Genomic DNA, 27,815 nt, shown 5'->3' with positions numbered 1-27,815 from the left:
AATAATAATCCTTAAAAATGCCCTGGTGAGAATGCGATCATAGTTTGCCGTGCAAGGCTTATGTGTTTCTCGGGGGTTTTTACAAGGTCATTTTCTCGGATAATTGTTGGTGCATCCTGCATATTTCAACAATTTCAACTAATTTTTTTAATCTAACGAAGAGTTTTTACAAAAAAAAATTTGCCTTGCATATACTAAGAATTTTATAATCTTATGTTTGTTCGTATTAACTTATTCGTGTTTTCTTATACTTCAGGTAATTTGCACCAAGGGCATAGCAGACTGTTAGGTTACACTTTATAAGCACATGTTTTTTTTTTTTTGCTGCCGTTTAGACAGACGTGTTTGGTATGCACTGAAGTAAATTCAAAGCACATTGTTTGTATATTCAAAAAATAGCTAATAGCTAATCTAAGTTATCTTGTAAACATCCTTACTAATATTATAAATGCGAAAGTAACTCTGTCTGTCTGTCTGTCTGTCTGTCTGTTTGTTACCTTTTCCCGACTGAACGGCTGAACGGATCGTAATGAAATTTGGTAAGGAGACAGATTATATCCTGGGGATGGACATAGGATATATTTTGTCTAAAAATATAAATTTTAAACCGGTTAAAAAAATTATATCTTAATTATATGTAATATGTGTCATAGATATACAAACTGTTAGTGTCATTCCTCTATGTCTGCCGAGCAATGGTTTTCAACCCATTGCGTTACGTTTTGCTATTGCAAGGAACTAAGTAGAGAGTAAGAAAAAAATAAAGATCTTGACAGTTTGTAGTGTCGCCATATTTGTTTCAATTTTCAATACCGTTTTTGTATATTACAATTTAAAATGCAGAAAAAAATCATGTTTCATAGACACATAAATAGTGAGTGTGTGTCATTTCTCTATGTCCACGAGGTCTAGCCGCGTCAATTTTCTCCTTGGGCGAACCCGTCCGCTTACTTAAATAAACAGCTTTTATCGTTGAATGGTTTCATGATTTATTTCATGAAAATCTGCTCTCATAAAAAAGTTAGTTTTACAGACATTCAATAGGTGTCTCGCTCTCTCTGAAGATCAATCTATGAATCGTTACAAATTTATTTCCTTTATTTTTTTAGTTTGATTTGATACAATATGATTTCACTAAAAATCAACTTCTACCCATCCCTATTTTCATTTCCACATTACGAAGTTTCACTTCTTCCACGCGGAGGGACTCCACGCGATATTTTTGCATGCAATTAAAAACTATTTTTTAATGATGCCAAAGAAGTATAACTTCTCATGCGCGTACCTAAATACACGCACCCATTTTTTTATTTAATTTCTTCTATATATATTTTTTTCTCCCTACCTAGGGCACTCATAATTCTTTTAAATTTCACGTGTATGTTTTCAATGTCATTCGAGTTGCACAATTTTATTTTTGTCAAATTGGTCATTATTTATACTTTGTTTCATTTTGGAAACATACGTATTTTAGGTATTATGACAAATAAAAAAAATTAGTTTCACTAACATTCTTAGGTTTTTATTGTGTTGATAGTTTCAAGTTTAATATTATGTAGGTACATAAATTCTTAAACTTATAAATTTCTTCGAAATTTATTCATTATATTTGTCAATATTGTTATTTTTTTATAGTACCTACTTATTTGCAAGGAGTTTGGTTAAGTGTTTATAATTTATCTGCTGAGTGTCAAGAGTCTTAGGGCTGCTGAGACCCAAGACAAGAAATATTTATCAATTATGTAATATATTGTTGAAAAATTTGAATTTAACTATTTCAGTAAAGTTGATTTTTTTTTTATTTATTAGAATAGTTACGTGTAATTGCCATCTTCCTTTATTTCATATTAAACATTATGTTTGGTTGAGTGTGAGATAATTTTATTTATGTATGCTTTAATTTCATTTAATTTTTTATATATATTCTTACCTACCTACTTCTATTAAATTTCAGGCGGATGTTAACATTGTCATTCCAGTTGTATAAATTTTTTTGTCAAATTAGTTGTTATTTATACTTTTTGTTTCATTTTGGACTATGTTTTTTTTTTACTTAGTTAAAAGATTTATGGTGTGTACAGGGAGTGATATCTCTATTAATTTCTATACTCCTTTGGATAAGCGGAATATTGCCACCACAGTTTTACATATAAACAAATCCTACAAATGTTTTAAACATTATGACAAATAAAAAATAGTTTCACAAACATCCTAAGTTTTTTTTTTTTTGGTGTGTATAGTTTGAAGTTTAATATTATGTTTGTACGTAAATTCTTAAACATACAGTTATTTATTAATTTATTTAGATAATTATTCATAGGTAGGTAATAAGCTTTATATTTGTCAATATTGTTATTATGGTAGATGGAGTACAGTAAATGCCTATATTCTTATATTTTTTATATCTCTTTCGATTTGGAGTGTTTCCGAGCCATTCGGGGTCCTCATAATCACCCCTCATCCCAGGTGGTTAAAGCCCCAAAATTTCGAAAGTTTAAAAATTTTTAAAAATCTATCTATTTAGATTTTAAGTGTTTTCGAGCCATTCAGGGTCCTCGAACCTCCCGCCCCCCTCTGGGAACAAAGCCCCAAAATTTCGACTATTTCAGGAATTTCAAATATCTATTCTTTCGAGATGGAGTGTTCCAAACCATTCGAGGTCCTGAACATCCAGTTTCCGCAAAAGTGAAAGCCCGAAAATTTCGAAATATAAGAATATATATAATTGGATGTTGGCATGTATGACGTCGATAAACTCTTACACCGTTTGACCGATCGCCGTGAAAGTTGGCAATCGAAGTGTTTTTATCATGGAGAAGATTTTTATACTAACCATTTTTTTGTAACTCGCCGCTAGATGGCGCTGTAGCGCATCAACTTCTAAACCTTTCAACCGATCACCATGGGTAAACAGAAAACCATAGGTCACAGATACACAAACAGTAATTATGTGTCATTTCTTAATGTACACCACACTGGACATATCGCTATCCATTTTGCTGTAACTCGCGGACAATATATCACCCGGTGTTCAGCCCGGGCAAAGCCGGGTACTGCAGCTAGTATTATCATAAAGGCCTGTCTACAATTGCAATGTCCCAAATTATGTCCGCGCAAACACTAATCGCTGATTGGCCCACGTGGCCCCCTGACTTTAGGGGGGGGGGGGGTGTAAACGATGGTCCAAATGGTTATTGGCACGAGTCTGGCAAGCAAAGTAGTCGCATGTTGGGAAGAGTGTGTAGCTGACCAGTTCATTATTTAGATGCCGCAACAGTCTTATGCTTTGAAGTTAGAATTTCTTCTAGTGAGTTTTGTAAGTGTGAGAAGTTTGTTTATACATTTGTGGAGCGATATATGTCATGTGCTCTCAAAATTTAGAAATCCACAGAAACATAATTAAATGATTTCTACAGGAAAATCATACGGAACCATTTTGGAAAATTTCACATAAGTTAAAAATTAAGTCAATAAATAAAATGAATTAGTATCAACTTTTGGCGAATATAAGAATTTCGGGTTCGTTTTGCTTAGTCTCCCTCATTCTATTTCTTCGTCCCTGCTTCGGGTTTGGGTGGTCTGATATTTGAAGGTACTCCAACTTTTATTTGATGGTAGGCCTTTATGCACAAAACGTTTCAAGAAAATACTTTCAGTGACAGAAAAAGATTAGTTTTCTGTCACTGGAAGTATTTTGTTGAAACACACGGTTTAATTTTCTTAGTTATGGTGCTTCATATTGTCCTCGCAAATGTGACCCAAGTAGATGCGTTCCGAGTTCATCCACAAATGCAAATCGGTCGATTAGTGGATTCTTTCTGAAACTCTGATGTGATGTATAAAAGCTACTTGATGAGTAGTGTATAATAGTTACCGAAGGTGCCGATCGCCATCTCGGATTCTCACTTCACGGTGGCCATCTTGGATGCCCTTGACCTTCAAAATTTGCCAAAGTTTGCCCAAAATGACACAAAATCCAACAAAATTACCAGTTTAAAAAAAATTCGTCAAAAATCTAAAAAAAAAAAAAAAAAAAAAATAGAAAAAAATTTACAAAAACAGCTACTGCCAGCTTGTGAACTTCTCCATTGTTGAGCAAGGATATAGTTCTAGAAGAGCCAGAATTTTTTTTATTAATACTTTTTATTATATTCATTGTTTTTTTATATTTTATTATTTATCTGTGATTTTCTGATATTAAGGAAAACGTGCTTTATTATTTCCGTGTGCTCCTTTTTATTTCTGACAATATTTTGATGGTTTTCTCCATGTGCTCCTTTTTATTCGTGTGGTTTATCCACGTGCTTCTGGTTATTTCTGAGAAATCGATCACTGCATGAAAAATCTTTTACCTAATGAGGCATGCAAAATTATTTTTGAGTCATATTTTAATTATGAATTTCTGTTACCAAATTACCTAATAAAAATATTTTTTATCAGTTCAAATTCAAAAAATAAACAGTCATTGACACAGCTGAGGAGCACTAACATGCAAGACGTAATTCCTTCTACTTGATGTATAGCGAAGCCTTCCTTCTTTTGCGATTGTTAGTGAAAATCCCGCATCCCACATAAAATAAATAAATATGTTTACGTAAATGCAACACGTTGCGTCAATTTTGCCAAGAATCATGAATAATTACAAGAATTTCCTTTGCATGAGAATAATTTACTCTCGCAGCTGGATTGAGTCCAAGACAGTTAGAGCCAAGTAGTATCGTAGTCACGTAGACTTGTAGCTTCATAGACTTGTAGCCTCGTAGATTTGTAGCCTCGTAGACTTGTAGCCTAGTAGTCTTGTAGCCTAGTAGTTTTGTAGCCCCGTAGTGTCGTAGCTTCGTAGCCTCCTAGTCTAGTAGCCAAATAGCAGTAAGGCCTAAGACTTTTTGGAGCCAAAACGACTTTTGGAGCCAAAGGACTGTTGGAGCCAAAGACTGTTGGAGCTAATGATTGTTGAAGACAATGAATTTTGGATCCAATGACTATTAGAGACAATGACTGATGGAGCTAATGACTTTAGGAGGCATTATATCCTATCGTAAATTTACGTTCACATTCTACTGATTTGAATGTTTGCACATTTTCGTCCTTTTCTTTGTACGTATTTCCTTTTACTCGAATTTACGTTTAAAGGTGCATCCTTTTCAATATTGTACTTCCTTTTTGTCGAATTTTCGTCCAAATGTGCTTCATTTTCGTTAATTGCGTGTCCTGTGTATACATTGCGTGTTCGGCGTGTACATTCTGTGGTAATTGCGTGGTTATTGCGTGTCTAGTGCGTACATTACGTGTTTGGTTTGTACATTGTCTGGTCATTGCGTGTACATTGCGTGTCCAGTGCGTGTATTGTGTGCCCGTTTCTTATGTGAAATTTCGTTCCAAATATGCTTCTTCTTAAATGTTTTTTTACTAGTCTATTATTGTAAATAAACCGTGTTGTGACGTGCATATTATTATTCAACCGGTTGCGTGTATAGAATCGACTTCCTAGACGGCGGGAATTTTAGTTTTTTAATGGCAGCGGCGGTGTAAGAATCCTTGTATGTCTCATCTGGTGCATAAGTCGCGTAATACTGTTCTTATAAAATTGGTGGCATCTTTACCGTCTTTAATGTCGAACACGATGGAAGTTGTATACCATTGTATACGGGATCCCTTACATCAGCGACAACAATGGTGACGCAAATCGCGTTGGGAACGTCGACGACAACAGTAGAGGGAACTTGAACAGTCTTAAAGAAACTTACGAAAACTTGAAAATTTTTTTGGAGAAAATAAAATACACCGAACACAAATGGTTAGTTTGCGGTGACTTAAAAATCATATGCATGCTTCTTGGTCAACAGCAAGGCTACACAAAATTCCCCTGTTATATTTGTGAATGGGAAAGTAGAGAAATAAATTTACATTGGAAAAATACTGATTGGAAAATTAGAATGGAATTGAAAGTTGGAGTAAAAAACGTCATCAATCCCAGCTTGATGGATCCCGAAAAAATATTGGTTCCACCACTTCACATCAAACTTGGTTTGATCAAACAGTTCGTAAAGGCATTACCACAAGATTGAAATACTTTCAAGTATATATGTTCATGTTTCCATAGCTTATCAGATGCGAAGTTGAAAGAGGGAATATTTACGGGACCTGATATCAGGAAACTGATTAGGGATACAGAATTTGAAAAAGTGATGACAATCTTGGAACGTAATGCCTGGCATGGCTTTAAAAATGTCGTATCTAAGTTTCTAGGCAACACAAAAGATCCTGCGTATAAAAATATTGTCTAGGAAATGTTTAACGCCTACAAAAATTTTGGCTGTAATATGAGTCTGAAAATTCATTTTTTGAAGTCTCACATTGATTGTTTCCCAAAAAATCTAGGTGACTACAGTGAAAAACAAGGTGAACGGTTTCATTAGGACATACAAGCGATGGAAAGAAGATGTTAAGGCTGTTGGTACGTTAATATTATGGCGGATTATTGCTGGATGTTACGCAGAGATGAAATAAAAATTCATAAACGACAACCATTCAAAACCAACAAAACGCAGCTTTTTTTTTCAAAAAGAAAACGTTATTATTAATTGATTTCCTCATGTATGCCTTAATGTTGTATTTTAATAGCTATGGACTCAATAAAACTTAATAAAATATTCTGAAATGATTCTCATTCATTTTATTAAATTTTTGTTTTGTTCTTTTTCGTATTCAAATACTATATCATCTAAATCTGATAAATGTAACGTGGTATATATAATATGAATACCATTTACTATTACTTTTAAGAAAATTAAAACAAATATCAACCATTTAAAAAAAACTTTTAAAAAAATTTCGCAGACCTGTGTAATTTGAGCTGGGGATATTATATGGGGTTCCAGAACACCATGTTGTGCTTGAATGATTGCACTTATTTTTACATTGTAATCGTCTTTAACTGTCTGAATTATTCTATATAAGTTACTTATATTCTCATAAATAGCAATTTTTAGTATTTGGATATTAATAGTGGTTTCCAAATTTTGATCGTTTTTTACAAGTTGTTCCAATTTTTCAATACCCTGTTTTAGTATGAATTCATTATGAGCAGTATTTGACATTATTTTCTTTATTATATACAATGCTAACTTTACTACTATTATTTGATCTCTCAATAGTCTTAACAAACTATACTGTTCAGATTCTAATTTATGAATATGTTCATTGTAATAATTAGCATCATCTTCATTAAGAGTACCAAATGGCACCTTACTAACTGTATCTATGGTATTTATAATACCACGTTTACGACATTATTTTCCTCATTTACATTTACACGTTCTTAAAACAATTTATGATTTGTCTTCAATTTATTAATATTATTTGAGAACTCTTTCGAAAATTTAGCACAATTTGAATTATTTGTTTACAGATTTATATTGGTGCAAACATAAATTTTCAGTAACTTACAGATATTGTTTTGCTACTTTGAAATGCATATCCACAAGAGAGAGTTTCACGTAAATGTTATAATGGTCTGTTGAGTATTTGATAACTGTGCTATACATTTGTTGATAATACAGACCAAACTAACCTTTCAAAGGCATTATATATGTCGAGACAGGTCACTACCTTACTACCAACAATCCCATGGTCCACTCTATCCTATAATTAAAAAAAAAGTATAAGTTGATTTGCCTGCAGCTTGGATAACTTAGTTCCCTTTTTTACTGTGCATAACACTCCCTCTACTTTTACTATGTTATACGGGCCTATACATTGGCTGGATAGTTTCTTTGAACACCCTCTCCTTACTGATTCATCATAGAGTAGTACCTAATCAAATACTACAAATTGTTATTAATTAAAATTTTTGTCATAGTATTCCTTGCTAGACAATTTTGACTGTTACCTTCTCACAGGCAATTTTTTGTTATGTACACTTCAGTTCAGTTCTCGTTCTGATAAGTTTTTTCAACCCTCTTTTGTAATATTATCGGTATATTGGGGACATGACCAAACATTCATTCATACGGGCAAAATCCAGTACTTGTATGGGGCGTGGTGTTGAAATCAATAGTTGCATATCCTAGCCATTTGTCCCAGACAATCTGTTCATCATTTACATAATGTCTTAAAAATTCTATTAACGTTCTATGCGATCGTTCAAAAAAGTTAGACTGGGAATGGTAGCTGGTAGTGCAAATTTGGTTAAGATGTAAGAATTTACATACTTTTTTTCATTACATCACTTAGAAAGTTGGTTTTCCTGTCGGTCAAAACCCACTGCGGTGTTCCAAATCGTAAAACATTTTCTACGAACCCTTTCGCTAAGTTTTCAGCGTCTTGTGGTAACGCAACTGCCGCTAAGTATTTTAACAAACCATCCTAACAAGTAAATATATACAGGTTTTCATTTTCAAACACTATTTCGGGTGTGGTTGTAATTACCATGGGCATTTTAGTTTTTGGTCGAGTCAACTTATTCTTTTTATACGAAGTACAACTGTGAACGTATTTATCTATATCAGTTTTCATACCATTCCATCATTAAAATTGTTTAATCTTTCTATAGGTACGAGCTAATCCCTATACGAGAATCATGATATTCCATCAATATTAATTGTTTACTTTTCTCATTTAACACATTCTTTGCTGTTTTCGTTTTGTTTGTTTTATGTTATTTCTTCATCCTCTGTAATAAGATTTATCTCATATGTTTTACTCAGGGCATCTACATGGGGAATATTTTTCCCTTCTCTGTACTAGATTTCATAATCATATTCTTCCGTTTTCAGACGCCATTTCAACAACCGCGAGCTTGGGTCATTTACACTAAAAATCCATGTAAGAGGTTTATGATCAGTTACGATCGTGAAAGGTTTTCCTAAGAGATATGGTCTAAATGTATTTGTACCCCATACAAAAGCTAACAGCTCACGCTCAGTGGTTGAGTTATTTTTCTCAGCATTATTAAGAGTTCTACTTGAGTATGCTATAGGATGATCATTTCATATCTCCCCTTGTGATAAAATGGCACCTATAGCATCGCGACTTGCATCAGTAATCAATAAGTTATAAATGGTTTCTCAAAATCTGGATATTTTAGTACTGGGGCTGTTATAAATTTTTCATTTTATGTTATAAATACATTTTCCTTATATACCCCCCATTCATACTGCAGGTTTTCTTTTAACAAGTCACATAGAGGTCTGACCACTCCAATAAAGTATGGGACAAATTTTCTATAATATCCAGCTAATCTCAAAAATGATTTTATGTTTTTTTTGTGTCTGGTCTAGGGAACTCCTGTACCACCTTTATCTTTTCTAGATACAGTTTTACTCTTCCTGAGTTACTATTTTCCCCAGGTAGGCTACCTCCTTTCGCAAAAAAAAATCACAAATTTATATTCATCTCGCTGCAATTTTAAATTATGCTCTCTCAATCTATTAAATACTTCCCTCAGCCTTTCTAAGTGCTCAGCTAATGTTCGATCATATATTACATTGTCATCTAAATAGACCATACATTTAATGCCTTGCAATCCTGCTAATATTGAATTCATGAGACGTTGAAATCTGGCTGGTGCGCCTTTCAATCCAAAAGTCTTGCGAGTAATCTCATAATGGTTATGCGGCGTGCTAATAGCAGTCTTAGGCTGGTCCTCTGGATGAATTGGTACCTGAAAATATCTATTCGCTAGATCGAAGGTTGTGATATACTTTGCCCGCCCTAATTGGTCAAGTATTTCTGTAATATTTTGGATGGGAAATACATGATCTATGTTTAAGGTGCTAGAGGAACGAAAATCTACCACTACTCTCAATTTTTGATTCCCCAATGCATCACGTTTCTTTGGTACGACTAAAATAGGTGCTTTCTAGAAGCTTCGGCTGGGCACTATGATTTCATCCTTAATCATCTATAGCTTCTGCCTGTACACTTCCTCTTTATGAGCCTCTGGTATACGATAAGGGCGAACATTTAAGGGCTCCACACCATCTATAGTGGGGAAAATCTGTTCAACTATAGGGCAGCATGTCAGTTTATCTCCTGCAAATGAAATATGTTAGAATACTGGAGACAGCAATTTTCAATTTCTCTTTTCTTCAGCATTTACATGATCTACTCGTAACAATGATTGCAAAGTGTTAATCCGATTAGATTGTTCTAAACCTTTTTCGACTGGTTTTACTGTGTCTACAGCTTCTAGGGATACTGTAGGAGTAGGCAGGGAAACCTCACATTCGGTGGTGTTTAATATACTACACACACAAACTCCATTCCAAGCTATCGTTAGACCAGTGGCCAAAAATACCCCCTTTTTCAATTCCCTTTTTCCTACTAACCCTTCTCCTTTGTCATTTGTTCCAGCCGCTATTATAAATTCACATCTGGCCATAATATTAATTTGGTCTGGTGGTGGTTACATATAAAATGGCCTGACATATTGCTTGACTTATAAACTCTATCCCTAGTTTAGGTAGCACAAGTTTCTTTGTTCGTAATTGATTATTGCTTTTTGGGATTGTAAAAATTATTTCCTATAAGCCCAGTGTAGGGACAATTTCTGACATGGAACTACAAATAATTATCTTTTTCTTGTTTTATCAATGAAACCGTAAAAGTGCCCATTGTAGTAATCTTATATTGTGCTATTTCGTGTATTGTACATCGATCGTGCTCATAAACACTGATTTTATCATATTCTGTTAAACTGTTAAAGGAAATTAAATTTATCTCTGAACCTGTGTCAACCAACATGCTCTTATCAGCCGTGGGTTGTACATAACCAAATGGTATTACCACAAAAAAACAGATTTCTCCCTTTAGGAACAGGCCTAGGTTCATAACTAGTGCAGCCTAATTTTTTTAATTGGAAGGGTTCATTGGCTGCTTGTGACCCCTCCTGATTCGTTTCCCGCATCCTCATTAGTGTTCTGATTCCAATAATGTTTGTTATCATTTCTCTGTTGTTAATGCCACTGTTGGGGGAAAGTTTTGGGAAAGTTTGAAGGGGAGGGGGTAGGAGGATGGTAGGTATGGCGAGGATGGGAGTTCATATATGCAATGGTATTAGTGGTGGGGTTCAGTCTGCCAGCAGCCGCCATAAAGGAATGATCGGTCGCCATTTTAATTTTTTGCCCTCACCAGGTTCGAACTAAGGACTCCGAGTTCCATGACATAAGTACGTTTTTTATATTTTATCTTATTAAAAATTAAATAATTAAATTTTGTTATATGTTTAAAAAAATTTCCCGATTTTCTAGCGCAAAAATTAGAGATTTTCAAGATGGCGGCATTAAAGAAAATTTCAACGGTGGTGTCATAATTCAAAATGGCGGAAAATTCTAGAAAACAAAATGGCGGATCCAATATGTGGATTCAAGATGGCCGTCGGGATCAGGGTCAAGGTCAAAGTTCAAAGTCAAGATCATGAAGGAGGCCGCCATGACGTCAGAGCAATCTGTCATTGAACCCTTCCACAATCTACAGCCTGAAACCTGGGCTCGGACATTCTTTCGTATACTACTTTAAGATATCGCCATCACTGTTTCTTTTCTCAATACTAATTCTAGTACAAACCTGCATTATTTATCATCTATACCTGTATCTGACTATTAACACTCAATTTTGAAGTATTCCCCTTCACCATATACTAAATAACTTTACAAAACAGCTACTGAATGTCACACTGATTATGTTACAAAAAGTACTGTTAGAGAAAAAAACAGCTGAATCTCATGTGATAGTGATAGGAGCCACGGAAAAAGTTGAGCTTGGAGCACATTGCAATGATATAGAAGTTACAACCAATTAAACTTTGCTATCTTTTGAAAATAAAACCTTAAAGGCTCTAAGCTCAGTTTTAAATTTATTATGTGACCATATAGTTCATTTCAACTACTTATTCACAATTTGAAGTGATTTGGTGATTATGGTTCTTTTGACTGTACTCTAAAAAATTAAACTTATTTGTGAAAAACAGCACGGGCAGTCATCTATTTTCATGTTTCAATGTAATTTGTGGAATTTAAGTGGACGAATTCAAACAGACGGTCCCAGTAAAAATCAGTTTGATATAAATACATCAAATGTCAGTGGCGTTATGTGCATAGGAGCAGTATATCGCCAGCTGAAAGAGCTAACTGCAGCCATGCATATACCAGATTTGTCAGTGAACGTTTTCAACAAAAATTAACAACAAAGTGAGCGCTGGTTGGAAATCAAGAGATGGAACTAGCAGATAAGGGAAAAATCCGGTTCGGAGTTGAAAAGTTTAATTTGGCAGATGTAGAGCTGTCTCCTCACTAAACTGTCATTAAAATTGTGTTCATCTTAATTTGATAAATTATCTCCTTATGAATTAAAATAATGAAAATAATTGAATACTAAAAAAACATTAAGACTATTGGAAATGTCTATACACATAATAACAAATATAACTGATTTTATTTACTTTTCAAAGAGAAATTTTTTTATGGCTTTTCACCGTAACCAAAACTGCAACACTGTAGCATCGCTTCACTAATGTTTGCCCGAGCGTGAGAAGGCCTCACTCCATCGAGGCTTCACTCCTGAGTAATGCATCACTCTGTGATGATTCATTGCCTCGACTTAACCCACTGGTCGTAAAAAAGTTTTAATTCAGAGAATTAGAAATGAAAATGATAATAATGTATGGATTTAATTGAAAATAAACTTTGTTTGTTTGTCCTAGGTTTTTTATTAATATTTGTAGCTTAAACATATAGTATCTGTACTACTTTTTATGATATACTCATTAAGTGTAACATTCACCAAACGTTTTTAAGAGTGAAGTAACAATTAATATTTTTGTTCTAATTAACTCTTAAATTGTGAGTTACTAATTAATTATTTGAATTTCATGTGGGCTTTGAACCTGGAAAAAGACTGCAAAAACCCACAATACTTGCGTTTTTTATTTACAATCTTAAATTGCATAATTAATTTAACTCTTACTATAAAAATATATACGGGCTCAAACTTCACCTAAAACGATCACTAAACGATATATTTATGCTACATAAAATACTGAAAGCAGATACTTCTGAGATTGTATCCTGGCGACTGACCTTTTTAAACTCGCCTCACAGTCTTGGGACCCTTTCAAAATCAAATCGTGAACTTTTAATACCCACGCATAAAACAAGAACAACGACGAAATCCTTCACGGCCACTGCACCTCACCCCTGGAACAGTCACGACCAGGATGCTAGACACAAGCGGTATGCCAAGATATTGAAAAAATCTTATTTAAAAAATGGGATCAAATTCACATATACGATATCAAGGAAATACTGTGTGAGAGAATGACAGTGTTGTAATTCAAATTATATATTTACATTTTAATTTTTTTTATTGAAAAACAATATTTAATATGTTTTAGTTTAAAGTTCAATTATATTTTTATATTTAAATAATTAATAGGTACAATATTTAGTACGGTTTATGTTAGTACTAAACTTGGATGTTAAATTGGTAGATGATTTATCAGTAATTGCTGTAATTTATAATTTTTTAAATTGTAATTTCATGCTTGATTACTAGATATAACTTATTATGCATTTTATGTATCATGCATCAGTTTAACTGCGCCAGAAAAAGACGCGTGAATAAAGATATTTTAATCAGATTAATTGATGCACGATGGTGTGTTGGGGTGAATAAATACACAGTGAAATAGTTTTTTTTATAGAAATACGGTAAAAAGATTTCTTCAAAATATAAAGAATACTGTTTCACAAAAAATGATAATAAGCGTAGAAAAACTGGGCGCAAATTACAACGGGGTGTTCATTTCAATTCTTTTTTAGAGTGTGAAACGTACGGTACAGTACCAACGGTAAAGTACGAACGGTAAAGCTTTGAGAATGAGGTAGGGAATATTAGTAGTATGTAAATGTATGTACTGGATCAGGATGCAGGATGTGGATTGTGATTGTCGGTCCGCCATCATGGATTGTGACGTCACGGCAGCCATCTTGAATTGTGACGTCACGGCGGCCATCTTGTATAAGCGTAACGGGACATAACGTAACGGAACATAACGTAACGGGACAAGTATATCACGACGGCCATCTTGGATCCGCCATTTTGGATGACGTCATTGTTTTCTAGAAAATTCCGGTGATGTGTTTTCCGCCATTTTGAATTATGACGTCACCGTTGCAATTTCCGTTACGGCCGCCATCTTTAACTTTTTTATTTATCATCCGATTTTAACGAAATTTTTTTTCTGTTCCACTGGAGGCCGCCATCTTGGATACCGACGACTCTGTTTCTGTTGTTTGTTCCTAGATAGCGCCAGCGTCGCTCTTGATTTTTTTCTGTTCCACTGGGGGCCGCCATCTTGGATACCGTCGACTTTGTTTCTGTTGTTTGTTCCTAGATAGCACCAGCGTCGCTCTTGACTTTTTTCTGTTCCACTGAGGGCCGCCATCTTGGATACCGTCGACTTTGTTTCTGTTGCTTGTTCCTAGATAGCGTCAGCGTCGCTCTTGACTTTTTTCTGTTCCACTGAGGGCCGCCATCTTGGATACCGTCGACTTTGTTTCTGTTGCTTGTTCCTAGATAGCGTCAGCGTAGCTCTGTCTCATTACATAAGGTCGATGTTCCATTACCTACCATAGCTATTATGAACCTTATCGACATTTTAAATTTTATTTTTTATGAAAAATATATTGGAAACGCTGTGATTCGAACCATCGCAGCTCTGATCTCTAGGTTGAAAAACATACGCATTTAACCGCTCGGCCATCGAGACATTTACCAGACCGAAGATTAAATAAGGTATATATAAAAATAACATGCATATTTGGACTTGTAATTTTTTTTTTATTTAAGGTAATAATAGCACCACCTGTTCGAGACAGACCTACCATCTTGTCATTTGGCCGCCATCTTGAAAATCCATAATTTTTATGCTAGAGATGCGGGAAAAAGTTCAAAATTCATTAAATAAATTGACAATAAATATAATGATTGATTATATCGATTCCCGTTCTTGGTTCGAAACCAGTGAGAGTAAAAAATAAAAAAAAACATCAGATCCTTCCTCCACAGAAGCCACCTACAGACCGATCTACCGTCACCAATACCAAGGTTCATACATCGTCAGCTGATATAACGTCATGTCCGCCATCTTGTCTTCATACGCTGGAGACCACCATCTATTTTCGTCGGCTAGAGTGTGCCGATACCATGTTAGTATAATTATCTGGACACCACACCATTTACCTTGACCTTTGACCTTGACCTTGATATTTGACCTTGACCTTGAAATTTGACCTTGACCTTGAAATTTTACCCTGACCTTGAAATTTGACCTTGACCTTGAACTTTGACCTTGACCTTAAAATTTGACCTTGAAATTTGACCTTGACCTTGAAATTTGACCTTGACCGTGAAATTTGACCTACACCTTGAAATTTGACCTTGACCTTGAACTTTGACCTTAAAATTTGAATTTGACGTTGAAACTTGACCATGACCTTGAAATTTGACCTTGACCTTTAAATTTGACTTTGACCTTGAAATTTGACCTTGACCTTGAAATTTGACCTTGACCTTGAAATTTGACCTTGACCTTGAAAATTGACCTTGACCTTGAAATTTCACCTTGACCTTGAAATTTGACCTTGACCTTGAAATTTGTGTTTGTCCTTGTCGACCATCATGGACCCGACATTTAATGTTCAGTAGATGCTACCAGCAGCTACCAGCTGCTGGAGTATGTCATCTTGTGTGTGTACTCATATTATAGAGTACATTTCCATCTGGATGATTTCATTCTAACCCGCTACAGTGCAGTAAACATTTATTACCGAGGTGCCCCCCGCCATCTTGAAATTCGGACACCATCTTGAAATCATGTAATAATGCAGCTAGAAAAGCGGAAAAAATCCAAAATTCATCAAAAAAATCACTCATTAATTTACATATCGATTCGATCCGCTCCAGTCCTTGGTTCGATCCTCGATCGTTGCAATAATGTTTAATTTTATGAAAAAATAATAACTTCAATAAGCCATGTTCAACATTCTTAAAAAGACTTTAAAACCTCTACTACCATCATCCTATAAACCATCAAGACCACCATATTGAAAATTCGTAATTGTAATGCTAGAAATTTAGGAAAAAGTTAAAAATTCATTAAATAAATTTGCAAACAATATACTAATTAATTAGGTCGTCTAAGGTCCTTGGCAAGATCCTGGACGAAGCTTAAATAAATTTAATTTAAATACCAGAAAAGCGTAAGGTTCGAGAAATAAAACACCACAAAGTCGTTTACAAACATAATATTTATTACACAATTTCTATCCTACTACAGAATCACTTGCGAAAGCCAGCAAACTTATAAACATTTAGCTTTGCATAGACGTGCAACGGCTACTTCTTAGCTCCAAATACTCCAGCAGCTCCAAATGCTCCAACAGCCTCCAAATGGCTCCAACAGCTCCAAATGCCCCAACTACCTTTTCTTTCAACAGCTCCAATGATATTGGGCCACAATGCTACGAGTCTAAGAGACTACGAGGCTACAAGGCTACGAGTCTAAAAGGATCTAGCTGGTTCCGAGTTAAACATGGCTGAGAGACTGCATGACTAAAAGACCGCATGGCTACGAAACTAAATGTATATGAAGCTACATGGATACAAGTCTACTCGGCTCCAACACGCAATGTACACACAGTACACACAGGAAAACTTAATGTACACACAGGAAAACGTAATGTACACACAGGAAAACGTAATGTACACACAGGAAAACGAAAAGTACACACAGGAAAACGAAAAGTACAAACAGGAAAACGTAATGTACAAACAGGAAAACGAAATGTACAAACAGGAAAACGAAATGAACACACAGGAAAACGAAATGTACAAACAGGAAAACGAAATGTACAAACAGAAAAACGAAATGTACAAACAGGAAAACGAAATGTACAAACAGGAAAACGAAATGTACAAACAGGAAAACGAAATGTACAAACAGGAAAACGAAATGTACAAACAGGAAAACGAAATGTACACACAGGAAAACGGAATGTACACACAGGAAATCGGAACGTACACACAGTACACACAGGAAACGGAATGATCACACATACAGCAGCGGAAACACAGGCTTATTTGGAAATCAGGATACAAGAAATAAATCATACTTTTTTTAAATATAAATAATTCATTTTATTTTTCATTAGTACACACATGTCAGTTAATCAAATGATTATTGTATGTAGCCAGCGTTCCGAAGTTCTTACAGTATGGTCGACCCTTCCACAATATGCAAGTAGTTTCCTCTACGAACAGATGCCACCATCAGTCTTAGCCGGTCAACCAATATTTTTGGATCTTTCCATGATGTGGAATCAATCTCTTCTGCCACCATCTTTATTGCTTGTTTATTATAAATATTATGATCTCTGGTGTCTTCCGTTTTAACACCATCCTCAGGGTTACTTTCATCATCTAGCCAGCGATCATCACAAGCTTGATCAGATTTATTTATTATAACACGACGTTTCCATCGCTTCGGTCTCAGGACACCACCACATTCTTCGATCTTGTCAGCTTTAGGTTCTGCATCACAGTCTATGCCTTTGTAAACAGCCTCAGAGTCACTGTAGCAATCACCGTAGAAGACAACGTCTTCACCTAGATTACTGCAAGAACTCAATATCGTTGATGTCGAAGTGTCTTCATCGCCTGTATGCTTCCATTTCAGGAGTCCACCAATTATACAAAGTATGGAGGATCTGCTAAATATAGGCTTGAATGTATTCTCACTTTTCACAGTGTTGATACCTTCATTAGTTTCAGTCTTCCCGATACCATCAACATCCTTCAATATTTGTTTCTCGTCACGATCGGCGTGCTAAGGCTTCCATCTTTTCTATATTCATAATATTATTTGTCTTTAAATCTCCGCGTCCGTGTCACTATCACAGATGTAAATCATCATCATAGCTGTCATCAATATTGTCATGAGCTGCATCAATATAACTCATTTTATGATATCGTTTCCACATTTCAGTTGTCAGTGATTTACCACAATCTATGATCTTGTGAGCTCCATTCTCATTTTCTGTAAAAGCCTATGAGTCCAGTTTTATTATTTATTCCTTCAACCCATCATCACAAACTCAATTAAATAATTGTAGTATATAGAAAAAAAAATCATCAAAGTTCCTTTCATTTAATCTTGGAAACCGTATCATCCTTTCCACCTATAGTAGGTATAGTTTCTTGAGCCCAAGAGTCTTTCATTATATATACCATGCAGTGTTCTTCAAGAGATGTAGTATACCACCATTTCTACATACAAATTCATCCTATCATTAATTTGTTTACACATTAAAAAAACCTTCACGCTATTTTTACGTGTTTTATTAAATTACCACTTCGACTAAAATAATTACCACACATAGTAATTTCTACAAAGGACACTTTGTCCAAGACATTTTAACCATAATCTGTCTGAAAACAGCCATGTCCCATCTATATCACAAAGTAAACGAGGGTTAGTGGAGATGTCAAACAAGTGCTAGTCACTCATAGGGTAAGAACCATGTGTTCGATACCTATCTCAGTCAATGTAGCATCTATGTATTTTTATTACCTCATGTAGAAAAATATGTTCCAATGCATACGAATTTAAACTTATTCACGTACGACTAGTCAAAAGTACATAAATTCAAGCACGCCAACCGCAAAAAAAAATTCTCAATGATAGAGGCAGAGTCTTCTCGATCGAGACACGCCTACCATCACCTGGAAATGAACATTGACCCCTCGCGCGGGAATTGCAAGCTTGCAGAATGCTGCGACACTCATATGTTTTGCTCAAGACATGCATACATCTCATCACTAGCCTTCCAACTCAGTACACGTAAAACTCCAGTGAAATCATAATCCAGCATACGTAAAGTACTTGCTGGAACCACTTCAAAGTATACATCACCGAACCAGAGCAGAAAATCAGCCTACGAATGTATATCTTGCTACCTACAAAAATAAATGTGTAGCACATATACGAGGGGAGTCGAACTTTACATACCATACTCAATACTCTGATAATTATAAGCGGCAAAATATTTTAAATCATGACTCCGGCTAGTATACATTTTTTTCGTGAACCCTAAATTCATGTTAGTAATCAGTACAAATGTGTGAATTATTCGGACGAATAACCGCTTACCAAGTATCCAGAATCTTACTGTTACAGCCCAGCCAGTGCACCAGATTACTTCGAAGTGTACGCAATTGATTAACATTATTAAATTTTTTAATATCACCTCCGTAGTGTACACCAATATATGACAGGTTACGATTTAAGACCATAGATTTCCCACAAGTATGTTATGTTTATTTCGGGAGAGTAATAAATTATTATTTTAGAAATAATAAATCAAGTTCCTATCAGATTTGCTCTAATGTTGCGGTATTACCTGTACCAGCACTTTACCAAAACATCTCCCATAAAAATCTTAAGAATGCAGATGGCATACTCAGACTGAAATAATTTTAGCAAAAAAAAACTGTCTTCAGCATTATTGGTAAACAAAATAATACTCACAAACAAGACAAAACGGACATTACAAATCCGACCTAAATTACGTGCCACATGTAGTTTATTACATTAAGATAAACGATGTAGGTTAAGAAAAATTAATAAAAAAATTCTTTAATTCAATAATTTATTTTAAATTGCACATGAATGTTTTTTCAAGTAAAATTTTCGTGTAACCTGTACACCGCACTTCTCACACAGAAATTTTACACGGTCAAGGTTTCTTCTGCATCCATGCTTTTCATGGATGCGTGTACTTCGTAGTCGCTCAAATCGTTTACCACAGTAGCGGCACTGATACAGATATTCATCGCAATTATCATCGCTTCCTCGATGTTCAACTTGCAAATGAACTTTGCTTTTACAATGCCTAATAAAATTACTTTTGTTTGTGAAATGTACACCACATGGGTCACACGGAAATGTCACACGATTAGCGTTTCTTCTACAGACATGATTTTCATGTCTTCTTGCATGTTGACGATATTTAAAACTTTTGTCACAGTAACAGCACCGATGTTCGTTAGTCGTTCTTGAATCACCAGTCATTGAAGTTTCCATCGAGGACGAAACGAAGTTCGTAGAGTTTTCCTGTGTAGCCAGCACCACCGGCATTAAAGTCTCTCCTGCTGACGGTATCACGACTGTTGAAGTCTCCTCTTGTGATGACGTCGTCGTCGTTGCCGACGGGATCTGCACCTTCTCCGCCATAGCTGACGTCAGGGTTCCCGTAGTCGATGGTACAACATCCATCAAGTTCGTCGTTTTAGATGGTAAAGATGCCATCGAGTTCACAAGAACAGGTAATTACGCGTCTTATGCACCAGAAGAATCAAACTAGGTGATACTTACACCGTCGTCGTCGCCAGTAACAAACTGAGCGACCTGCTGTCTAGGACTCGCTTATATACATGCAACGGTTGGAATAATACGCTAGTCAAATCAAGAACCATTTACTATAATACTCGAATCAATACATCATCCAATGTTATTACTAAAAAAAATTAGGAATTTCAAGAAATAAAAGTTTAAATTATATATTGAAACAACTAATCTCTCATCCTACATACACGGTTCATTTAGACTTACTAGAAGGATTAAGAGTCTCTGAACAATGGAACTTTCAGAAACCAAACATAGTTTCAACTACTCAAATTTAAATTTTATTATGTACAGCTACACATAACCTACAACTGACTCCAAATGTCTACAACACATTTCTAAAATAATTTATACGATACCGGGCTAGGTCCAAAGTCAATTATTTTTGTACCTCTCATCTACAGTTCAAGAGTCCTTCAGTGTTGATATAGCTACAGACAAGACATGTCCAGTACCATACATCTTCAAAGCCTTCAGAGTCGATCCTTGTTAAGCCTTATGACAAAAGTCTCCGAAACAAGAGTCCTACTCTATAAGTTTACTATACACTTTTATGGTTTTCATAGCACACATCGATAAATATCTTCGTAAATAACCCAACATATTATCAGACCACTAGCATTCGATTTATGCACATACAGTAGGACACCAACATATCCATCAACACAAGTCCATTATACATTAAGCTCCTCACTTATTTTCATCAGTCTACACTCAGCACACAAAAAGTAAATGAAGTCAATTAACAACCTAGTATTTATATACATCCAGTCATTTAACAGCATACCGATGGCTAAAATAATAATATTGACAGTGACCATGTTAGTTAAGTTTAAATTTATATAGGACCAGGGATCCATTGAACCTTCAGAACCGAGCTACACATACTCAGTGCTGGATGCAAGTTAATACTACACTCATTTGCCATCACCCATTTTCCATAATCGACTCTCTATTCGACACCCATTTTACATAATCGAAACACATTTTCCATCATCGACACACAATTCAACACTCATTTTCCATCACCAACACACAATTCAACACTCATTTTCCATCATCGAAACTCAATTCGCCACTCATTTTCCGTCATCAACACTCAATTCAACACTCATTTTCCGTCATCGACACTCAATTCAACACTCATTTTCCTTCATCTACATAAAATAAAATGTAAACTTTCCAACACCCACACACACACACATAGATATTAAAATAGTCATCCGCAACTCAATTCTTTAATGTAGAAAACACATGAACTTTATTAGGACATGAATAACGACACATTTTAATATCAATTTTTAAAATTATATTTATATCAAAAATACAAAAGTATAAAATTTCATCAGTCAATACACATTACTAACTTATTATATATACCCTGAAATTCTAAGTTCATCAAGAATAGTCCACGTTTCTTTGATAACTGATACAATTTCGTCATCTTGCGAAACAAGTAAAAGTCGCAACCTGTTCGTTAACACGTTCGGGTCTTTCCACGATATATAATCAATTTCACTTGATGCCACCATCTTCTTCGAATGTTTGCTGAACATATTCTGAAAATCGTTGTAATAATGATTATGATAATTTGTATCATCATCATCGGTGCTGTTCACATCTTTATTAAACACACTGACATCTTCATCTTGCATATCCCAGTATTTCGAATTTTTTGACATTGGAGTACCATCCTTGGTATCAAGCTTACTTGCTAATTTTCCAAAAAAATATTCCAAAGTCCGTAGAAGTCTACTATAAGACGACTTGTCACTTTTTCTGGAGATGTTACTTTCATTATCTTCTACCTTACTTATATCTTCAACACCAGTTAAGCTATTTCCTTCCTCAAGACCTAAAGATATTTTAACACAATCGCTTTTAAGACTATGTAGATCAATTTCATTGTAAGACATACTGTCCCCGAGCATAGCGTCTCCATCTACGTACTTTATCTCCTGCGCGAGCTTGGCTTTACAAGTTTTATCGTGTCTTTTTTAATTCTCTCTTCGTGTCAACCGTCTTCCACACTTGCCACAAATTAGTATTTGACGGTATGGGCTTTTAACACATTCGTTCTTTTCATTTCTACGAGCATTATAGATGTTATCAAAGTATTTGCTTGTACTAGAACTATATCTTTGCTCAACAATGAAAAGTTCACAAGCTAGCAGAATCTGTTTATGTATTTTTTGTATTTTATTTTTTAATTTTTATTAATTAATTTTTATTTATTATTTTTTCCTGAAATTTTATGATATGAAAGAAAACTTGTGGCTGTTTTCTCCGTGTGCTTCCGATTATTCTTGTCAATATTATGGTGTTTTTCTCCGTGTGCTTCCGATTATTCTTGACAATATTATGGTGGTTTTCTCCGTGTGCTCCAGATTATACCTGACTAGACATCTTATGGTTTTCTCCGAGTGCTTCTGATTATTCTTGTTAATATATTGATGGCTTTCTCCAAGTGTTTCTGATTATTCCTGGCTAGACATCTGATGGTTTTCTCCGAGTGCTCCTGATTATTTGTGAGAAATCTATCTCTGCATGAAGAATTTTTTACTTAATGAGTCGTGTCATTTCTATTCAGAGTTACATTTAATTAGTGAAATTCTGTCAATAAATCACCACTTACAATATTTTTATCAGGTGGATTTAAAAAATAATAACCTTACTCAGACAAATAATATGCTTTGAGACAGCTGATAAGCATTAACATGAAGGACAAACTGTATTGTTCTTGGTGTCTAAGACAGGTAATTTTATTCAGAGTTTCGTATAAATTTCCGAAGTCATATTATCAAATCAACACTTAAAAAAGAATTTTAACAGGTGGAAATCAGGCAAAAACAAAAGTTCATTAATCAGACGATTACTATGTCATGAAAAAACTGAGAAACGCTATCACACACGAAGATTTCCCTTCCCCTTGTGTTCTAGCGAAGCCCTCCTTCTGTTGCGATCGTAAGGGAGCATCCTGCATCCCACACAAAACATTGACTGCTTATACAGACAACTGATACATGATGGTTGCTAATATGAGAATAGATTATCTTGTGATTCTTGCTAGACCATGATATTATTCACTAATTTTTAAATAAGGTCAATGTTCTTCCTCTTGAGATCTAGGGAGGTACACCTTTTTCAAGAGATCGTGAGTGAGCATTCCATAACCTACAACCAACTTTGGTTGCTTTTACAACATAACATATGAGGAAATATGAAGGTGGGTAGTAAAACTACGTGGAACATGATTTTTTCTTCAAAATGAGAAAAAAAAAATATTTTTTCGTAAATAATTGATGAATGTTCATACATAAAAATACGAAGTACCTAAAAAATACCTTTAGTTGCTATTCAACCATTATGGAGTACGTACAGACTAGTGAAGGTACGATACACAAATATCGATCTCGATCTGGAGGACATTGTACATACTGTAGCAAATACTTTGATAACATCTATAATGCTCGTAGAAATGAAAAGAACGAATGTGTTAAAAGCCCATACCGTCAAATACTAATTTGTGGCAAGTGTGGAAGACGGTTGACACGAAGAGAGAATTAAAAAAGACACGATAAAACTTGTAAAGCCAAGCTCGCGCAGGAGATAAAGTACGTAGATGGAGACGCTATGCTCGGGGACAGTATGTCTTACAATGAAATTGATCTACATAGTCTTAAAAGCGATTGTGTTAAAATATCTTTAGGTCTTGAGGAAGGAAATAGCTTAACTGGTGTTGAAGATATAAGTAAGGTAGAAGATAATGAAAGTAACATCTCCAGAAAAAGTGACAAGTCGTCTTATAGTAGACTTCTACGGACTTTGGAATATTTTTTTGGAAAATTAGCAAGTAAGCTTGATACCAAGGATGGTACTCCAATGTCAAAAAATTCGAAATACTGGGATATGCAAGATGAAGATGTCAGTGTGTTTGATAAAGATGTGAACAGCACCGATGATGATGATACAAATTATCATAATCATTATTACAACGATTTTCAGAATATGTTCAGCAAACATTCGAAGAAGATGGTGGCATCAAGTGAAATTGATTATATATCGTGGAAAGACCCGAACGTGTTAACGAACAGGTTGCGACTTTTACTTGTTTCGCAAGATGACGAAATTGTATCAGTTATCAAAGAAACGTGGACTATTCTTGATGAACTTAGAATTTCAGGGTATATATAATAAGTTAGTAATGTGTATTGACTGATGAAATTTTATACTTTTGTATTTTTGATATAAATATAATTTTAAAAATTGATATTAAAATGTGTCGTTATTCATGTCCTAATAAAGTTCATGTGTTTTCTACATTAAAGAATTGAGTTGCGGATGACTATTTTAATATCTATGTGTGTGTGTGTGGGTGTTGGAAAGTTTACATTTTATTTTATGTAGATGAAGGAAAATGAGTGTTGAATTGAGTGTCGATGACGGAAAATGAGTGTTGAATTGAGTGTTGATGACGGAAAATGAGTGGCGAATTGAGTTTCGATGATGGAAAATGAGTGTTGAATTGTGTGTTGGTGATGGAAAATGAGTGTTGAATTGTGTGTCGATGATGGAAAATGTGTTTCGATTATGTAAAATGGGTGTCGAATAGAGAGTCGATTATGGAAAATGGGTGATGGCAAATGAGTGTAGCATTAACTTGCATCCAGCACTGAGTATGTGTAGCTCGGTTCTGAAGGTTCAATGGATCCCTGGTCCTATATAAATTTAAACTTAACTAACATGGTCACTGTCAATATTATTATTTTAGCCATCGGTATGCTGTTAAATGACTGGATGTATATAAATACTAGGTTGTTAATTGACTTCATTTACTTTTTGTGTGCTGAGTGTAGACTGATGAAAATAAGTGAGGAGCTTAATGTATAATGGACTTGTGTTGATGGATATGTTGGTGTCCTACTGTATGTGCATAAATCGAATGCTAGTGGTCTGATAATATGTTGGGTTATTTACGAAGATATTTATCGATGTGTGCTATGAAAAGCATAAAAGTGTATAGTAAACTTATAGAGTAGGACTCTTGTTTCGGAGACTTTTGTCATAAGGCTTAACAAGGATCGACTCTGAAGGCTTTGAAGATGTATGGTACTGGACATGTCTTGTCTGTAGCTATATCAACACTGAAGGACTCTTGAACTGTAGATGAGAGGTACAAAAATAATTGACTTTGGACCTAGCCCGGTATCGTATAAATTATTTTAGAAATGTGTTGTAGACATTTGGAGTCAGTTGTAGGTTATGTGTAGCTTTACATAATAAAATTTAAATTTGAGTAGTTGAAACTATGTTTGGTTTCTGAAAGTTCCATTGTTCAGAGACTCTTAATCCTTCTAGTAAGTCTAAATGAACCGTGTATGTAGGATGAGAGATTAGTTGTTTCAATATATAATTTAAACTTTTATTTCTTGAAATTCCTAATTTTTTTTAGTAATAACATTGGATGATGTATTGATTCGAGTATTATAGTAAATGGTTCTTGATTTGACTAGCGTATTATTCCAACCGTTGCATGTATATAAGCGAGTCCTAGACAGCAGGTCGCTCAGTTTGTTACTGGCGACGACGACGGTGTAAGTATCACCTAGTTTGATTCTTCTGGTGCATAAGACGCGTAATTACCTGTTCTTGTGAACTCGATGGCATCTTTACCATCTAAAACGACGAACTTGATGGATGTTGTACCATCGACTACGGGAACCCTGACGTCAGCTATGGCGGAGAAGGTGCAGATCCCGTCGGCAACGACGACGACGTCATCACAAGAGGAGACTTCAACAGTCGTGATACCGTCAGCAGGAGAGACTTTAATGCCGGTGGTGCTGGCTACACAGGAAAACTCTACGAACTTCGTTTCGTCCTCGATGGAAACTTCAATGACTGGTGATTCAAGAACGACTAACGAACATCGGTGCTGTTACTGTGACAAAAGTTTTAAATATCGTCAACATGCAAGAAGACATGAAAATCATGTCTGTAGAAGAAACGCTAATCGTGTGACATTTCCGTGTGACCCATGTGGTGTACATTTCACAAACAAAAGTAATTTTATTAGGCATTGTAAAAGCAAAGTTCATTTGCAAGTTGAACATCGAGGAAGCGATGATAATTGCGATGAATATCTGTATCAGTGCCGCTACTGTGGTAAACGATTTGAGCGACTACGAAGTACACGCATCCATGAAAAGCATGGATGCAGAAGAAATCTTGACCGTGTAAAATTTCTGTGTGAGAAGTGCGGTGTACAGGTTACACGAAAATTTTACTTGAAAAACATTATAAATTTTGTAAAGATAGGTTTCTAGCATCATCTCTGGTCCTCTAAGGTGTTACACTCCTGATCTGATGTATCGTGATCTGTATGAATTAGTTGTATTTTGTCACTCTTAAAACGAAATATAATAATTTATTTTAATAGAAATGAATGTTGCAACGACTGAGAAAATGTATACGATATATATATATACATACAGTGTCAGATTTTATTGTGTATGCATGTGCAATTTAAAATAAATTATTGAATTAAAGAATTTTTTTATTAATTTTTCTTAACCTACATCGTTTATCTTAATGTAATAAACTACATGTGGCACGTAATTTAGATCGGATTTGTAATGTCCGTTTTGTCTTGTTTGTGAGTATTATTTTGTTTACCAATAATGCTGAAAATAGTTTTTTTTTGCTAAAATTATTTCAGTCTGAGTATGCCATCTGCATTCTTAAGATTTTTATGGGAGATGTCTTGGTAAAGTGCTGGTACAGGTAATACCGCAACATTAGAGCAAATCTGATAGGAACTTGATTTATTATTTCTAAAATAATAATTTATTACTCTCCCGAAATAAACATAACATACTTGTGGGAAATCTATGGTCTTAAATCGTAACCTGTCATATATTGGTGTACACTACGGAGGTGATATTAAAAAATTGAATAATGTTAATCAATTGCGTACACTTCGAAGTAATCTGGTGCACTGGCTGGGCTGTAACAGTAAGATTCTGGATACTTGGTAAGCGATTATTCGTCCGAATTACTCACACATTTGTACTGATTCCTAACATGAATTTAGGGTTCACGAAAAAAATGTATACTAGCCGGGGTCATGATTTAAAATATTTTGCCGCTTATAATTATCAGAGTATTGAGTATGGTATGTAAAGTTCGACTCCTCTCGTATATGTGCTACACATTTATTTTTGTAGGTAGCAAGATATACATTCGTAGGCTGATTTTCTGCTCTGGTTCGGTGATGTATACTTTGAAGTGGTTCCAGCAAGTACTTTACGTATGCTGGATTATGATTTCACTGGAGTTTTACGTGTACTGA

Source organism: Bacillus rossius, chromosome 1 (assembly GCF_032445375.1).
Source record: "Bacillus rossius redtenbacheri isolate Brsri chromosome 1, Brsri_v3, whole genome shotgun sequence".
Taxonomy (NCBI): Eukaryota; Metazoa; Arthropoda; class Insecta; order Phasmatodea; family Bacillidae; genus Bacillus; species Bacillus rossius.
The sequence above is the reverse complement of the archived record's forward strand: the minus strand, read 5'-3'. Positions refer to the sequence as shown.